Source organism: Chanodichthys erythropterus, chromosome 22 (genome assembly GCF_024489055.1).
Source record: "Chanodichthys erythropterus isolate Z2021 chromosome 22, ASM2448905v1, whole genome shotgun sequence".
Taxonomy (NCBI): domain Eukaryota; kingdom Metazoa; phylum Chordata; class Actinopteri; order Cypriniformes; family Xenocyprididae; genus Chanodichthys; species Chanodichthys erythropterus.
This window is the reverse complement of record NC_090242.1, coordinates 4,438,916-4,444,862: the sequence shown is the minus strand read 5'-3', so window position 1 is coordinate 4,444,862 and position 5,947 is coordinate 4,438,916.

The following is a 5,947-nucleotide window of genomic DNA, read 5'->3' as shown; positions in this document are numbered from 1 at the left end:
TAGTGCACAATAGAAAGGGTCATAAGGACGGATTTTGAAGATCCAGCAATGCTAACCATTCTTGTGCTATTCCAAGAATTATGTGTAGATTACTGTGCAGATGAATTACGGACTCTGATTTCATCCCCCCGTCAGCTCTCAAAGTGTCGAAAGAAGTTGAAAACTTGCACTGTGTGAGGAAACAAGTGACACAGCACTTTTGGCCTTGGATATGCGGCAATTAAATCCCGCTGCCCTTGGAGAGGGTCGGTAATGTAGTGTGAAATTGTATGTTTAGGGCATCGGTTGGGGGAACGTCTCAGCTGACATTGCATTTGTCTTCTGGACATTATAAATCACCAGAGTAATTACTGAGTGGGGACGGGAGGGAGAAAATCCAACCGCCCATCCACCCCCAGCCTCTCCCGAAACACAGCTGCTGGTCGCTCTCGAGTTTGCTTCCAAAATTCAAGCCACAACAATGAAATCCCCATTCCTTAAAAAGTACTGCTGCATCTGTTGAGTTTAATTGCTCTTCACATTTTCTCACCCCATGGTGGAGGGGATTCATTACAGTGGCAAACCAGATCGGCCCCATACAAACTTTTTCTGCCCAGATGTTGAGGAAACCCAAGTGAATTGTCCCACTGGACCGGAAAGGTAATTTCCAACGCAGCTATTTGTAGGAACAGAGCAGCATAGGAGTCAAATGTTGATGAAGGTTGTCACCGTGGCCTAAATAGTTTCCTAGGATGCTTCATTGTGTAACATGTTAGTGTTACTCTAATTACACAGCTCTCTGGAAATCCTGATTCTATAATGTCAACCAAGACATTCTATGGTAAAATTCTAAGAGCAAAGTTCCAAAATTTAGACCAACAATGCAATTGTGAGTGTGTGCACTCATGGGTTCCATTCCCTTGGAATGCATGAACTGATACTTGAATGCAATATTCAAGGTGTGGTCACATTTATCATTGCTCTGCGAAATCCAGTTATTCCAATAGGAATCTGCATAATCTGAAGTTCGTCATAAGAATGACATGAATTCCCTGCGCTGACCAACAAAAAGCTGCTTGATTTGATACTAACTTCTAAGAAACAGTGCTTCATACATTACGCTATTGACAATGGACTTTTTGCACACAAAATTTAGTATAATGTGATGGCACCTTAACTTAACTTAACTTAGCATCTACCAAAAGCATAAATAAATTACCAATGCTTAAAGTGGAAAATTATATTGCCAGTACTCCTGATGCTCGGTTCAAAATGCATTGCTGAAGAAGGGAGGGCGTGGCGGACAAAAATGTCAGAAGTGCCGGTATGCAAGGAAAACTGGCGGTAGGCTAAAGATAAAAATATAGATGTGTGCCGGTACTGCGTACTGGCACGTACCAGCCCACTTCAAGCACTGTAAATGATATTTCTTTTATACAACAGTTCAGTAAGCAAGAATGTAATATTGAGTGACTTACATTTTAGACACAATATTTTATCCATTTTTGTGCCACCAAATGAGATAGCTCCAAAACAAAGTAAAAGCCTAAACAACTGTTGAGTCTCCCAGCAACACACAGTAGTGACATTTACATTTAATCATTTAGCAGACTTTTCTCCAAAGCAAATGAGAACAATAGAAGCAATCAATTCAACATCAGTGCTGCAGTATGCAAGTGTCGTGTCAAACCCGTTATTCCAGCAAAGTGCTCGTAGCAAGGATTTTTTTTTTTTTGTTAGAGAGAATAGAAATAGAAAAAGTAAGTGCTTATATTACGAAGTCAAGTGTTGATGAAAAATATGTATCTTTAGCAGTTTTTTGAAAATGGCTAAGGACTCAGCTGCTCGGATAGAGCTAGGCAGGTCATTCCACCAGCAGGGATCAAACAAGCAGAAGGTCCAGTGAGAGTCATTTTGTACCTCTTTGGGATGACACCACAAGGCGCCGTTCACTCGCAGAACGCAAGCTTCTGGAGGGCGCATAAGTCTGATGTAGTAAGTTTAGGTATAGTGGTGCAGAGCCAGTAGTTGTTTTGTAGGCAATCATCAGAGCCTTGAATTTGATGCGATCAGCTATTGGCAGCCAGTGCAAACAGCTGCCAATGGTGTGACGTGCACGAAGAGAGTGTGACGTGCACTCTCTTCGGTTCGATAAAAACCACTCTTGCTGCCACATTCTGGACCAGTTGCAGAGGCTTGACAGTGCATGCTGGAAGGCCTGCCAAGAGAGCATTACAATAGTCCAGTCTGGATAGAACAAGAGCTTGGACGGGAATTTGTGTGGAATGCTCTGTTAGGAAGGGTCTAATCTTCCTAATGTTGAACAACGCTGGAGGACCGGGCCATTGTAGCAATATTCTCTGGGAAGCTTAAACAATCATCCATCACAACTCCAAGGTTCATAGCTGTCCTGGAAAGAGTTATGGTTGAAGAACCAAGTTAAATGGAGAGGTTATGATGAAGTGTTGGGTTGGCACAGACCACAAGCAGTTCCGTCTTTGCAAGGTTGAGTTGAAGGTGGTGGTCCTTCATCCAGGCAGAAATGGCTGTCAGGCAGGCTGAGATGCGAGCAGCAACCAACAGCTCATCTCGTTGGAATGAGAGGTTGAGTTGTGTGTCATCAGCATAGCAGTGATAGGAAAAAACATGTTCCTGAATGACAATTCTTAGTGCAGATGGAGAAGAGAAGAGAAGTGGTCAAAGCACTGAGCCCTGAGGTACCCCAGTAGCAAGATGATGCAACTTTGACACCTCACTCTTCCAAGATACCCTGAAGGACCTGTGCTGTTCCTGAGATGCCCTTTGTCATAGGGATTGGCAGGAGGATCTGGTGGTTGACTGTTTCAAAGGCAGCAGAGAGATCCAACAAGATGAGTACTGATGATTTGGAAGTGACACTTTATTCCTGAATCAATCAGTGTTTTGATTGAATTGGTTAAATGATTCAATGACTAACTCATGAAGACAGTCTTTTGTTTTGTTCATGAATGAATCTGTTTTTTGAACAGAACAGTTTAGTGAATGATTCAAATGACTTACTTGTTGCCACCTACTAGCACATCGATGTAGCCTACAGAATAAGACATTGAGAAATCCCTGCAACTTATATGCAACACACAGAAGTGACGCTTTGTTCCTGAATGTTTTGATTGAATTGGTTGAATGAATGATTCAATGACTAATTCATGAAGACAGTCTTTTGTTTTGTTCATGAATGAATCTGTTTTTTTAACAGAAAAGTTGAGTGAATAATTCAAATGACTCACTTGTCGCCATACACTAGCGCGGCGATGTAGCCTACAGAACAAGAACTGAAAAATCTACACAGACAAGCAGAGTGATACAAACTGTGAAAAGTCCCAGTGCTTTTTGACTCCTGCAGTGCGGATCAAATTTTAGGACTGGAAATAAATGTTGAATAATTTTGTGACCACTATATGTGACTTACTTCATAGTTCAAACAATAAAACAGACTGTTAGAGCATTATATGAACTACTATTTTGAATTAAAGGATTAGTTCACTTTCAAATAAAATTTTCCTGATCATTTACTCACCCCCATGTCATCCAAGATGTGTCTTCAGTCAAAAAGTATAAACACCCTATTCTACTTACGGATTGAACGCAGCACCAGCTTAGCTTTTTTCCGTAATTAGAATAGGGAAGGTGTAGGACATACAGCGTAAGCTTTTTGAAGAATACGGAAAGCGGAAGCATGTGTTTATAAAGCATATACAGTTGTATTTTTTTCGAAAATGACTGATTGTTTCACTAGATAAGCCCCTTATTCCTCGTCTGGTATCGTTTAAAGCCCTTTGAAGCTGCACTGAAACTGTAATTTTGACCTTCAACGTCCATTGAAGTCCACTATAAGGAAAATAATCCTGGAATGTTTTAATCAAAAACCTTCTTTCTTTTTGACTGAAGAAAGAAAGACATGAACATCTTGGATGACATGGGGGTACATTACCCCCATGAGTACATTATCAGGAAAATTTTATTTAAAAATTGGACTAATCCTTTAAGTTATTTTTCAAATAAAGGTTTCAGAGTCAGTGATATCAGATTGTGTAAGTAATTTTATTGCACTTGCACTGTAACCACAAGAGTATATTTTTCCAGTAATTAAAAAAAAAAAAAAACTTGCTTTATAATGCAAAATCTTTTTAAAAATTACTGAATAAATGCACTTATATGTACCTCGTAATTTTAAAAAAGCCTTTATATATTGGTGCACTATTATTACATACGCAGTGTATGTTCTTAATAGTAGAATAAGTACTCCTTAGTTCTAAAATACATACAGTATAAATCATTTGTTAATTTTCCTGGTTGTTACCCCTTTATTCCCCAAATTATACATATTGTTCCTTTATACACACATATATTACCCTATCAGCTTATATTTATCATATGGCCATCCAGACACATATCAAGACTTACTATCCTTATTATAACTTTTTATATTTTATTTTAATGTCTTTTCAGTTAAGATAAATATTCAGTGCATATGCCTCATTTATACACCTTAATCTTTTTTTAAAACTACTACACTGTTAAAAACACTACAACACAAATACAATACAAAGCAATAATTCTCATACACAAGGAACTTATAACAATCCCATTTTTGTTTTATAGACTTCTGGAATGTATGAAACAAGAAGAGTTGAGAGAGTCTTGTGCTAATGAACATTCTGTACAAACCCAAACGTGCATGTGTGCGCGATGTACACTGTAAAAAACATATGCTAAATACACAAATGCCCACTCAGAGCCTTGACCCACTTCTCCCTGGAACATACTCCATTATGTTTATGTTCTTGGCCATAACAATCATCGTAACTTATCGTAATGTTTGTACAATATACAAGCTGTAGTCATGGCAGCAAAGTGACGTTTGAGTAGCGTGACCAACAGAATACTTTGTGTCATCTGTTAGTGTACGTACACATGGTAGTTTGTGTTCCTACACCTGGTATTAAGAAAAAAAAATCACATTTTTTTCTGAATATGGTCTTTTTCACGCAGAAGAATTTCGAAATTGTAATAATTATATCCAGTTGAACCATATCTCATTCAGCGTAAGCCCTTTTAAAAGTCAAATCATCAACCAAAACTCAAACCAAAATTCCGTTCTTTGAACAATCATGAAAATACAGTAGTTTGCTTGTGTGTAGTGGTCTTCAAAGCCCCATGATGTACGTGCTGCATGTTTGCCACAGCTGCTCTGGTCATAACATAGTAGAGTACAAGAGTTCATGGGTACATGTATTTGTAAGAATGTGTTTGTGGGACAGGGGTCATTTTGCGATCAACAGTGGGGTTAACCAGGGTTAACACCAACAAGTTGTGTAAATCTTCTCAAAACAGTGTGTGGGCAAGAGATCAGACACTCAGCAGTGCAAACGAAGAGCATAAACACAGCTTCCCCCAAAAATGTCACCTGACAGGGGAGCGTAGACGGAGATGAATAAATCCATTTGGCCGATTGGTGTCCTGGTGTACATACTCCGACTGACCTTGGCCTACGTTGCGGTCAAGAGCCCAGAAATGGGATAGTTATCCCAAAAATCAAAGTTCTGTCTTTATTTACTGACCCTTGTGTCATTTTAAACCTCTATGACCTTTTTCTCCATGGAACATGAAGAACACTTTTTGAATCAAAGTATGCTCTGTTCCATGCACTTACAATGAATGAGGCTGAGTCTTTCAAGCTTCGAGTTGGGCCATTTTTTTTTTTTTTTTTTTTTTTTTTTTTTTTTAGTTTTCTAAAGCCTTAAGATAGTAAAGAACAGACCAAAATGTAAGTCTTTATTCAATTTACACTAAAAAAAGGGTAACACTTTATTTACAGTGCCGTAGTTACACGTTACTACATGTACTTACTATAGTAATAACAGTAAATTATGAAACCGTAAATTATATAATTATAAAATATAATTACAAGTAAGTAACCCTAACTCTA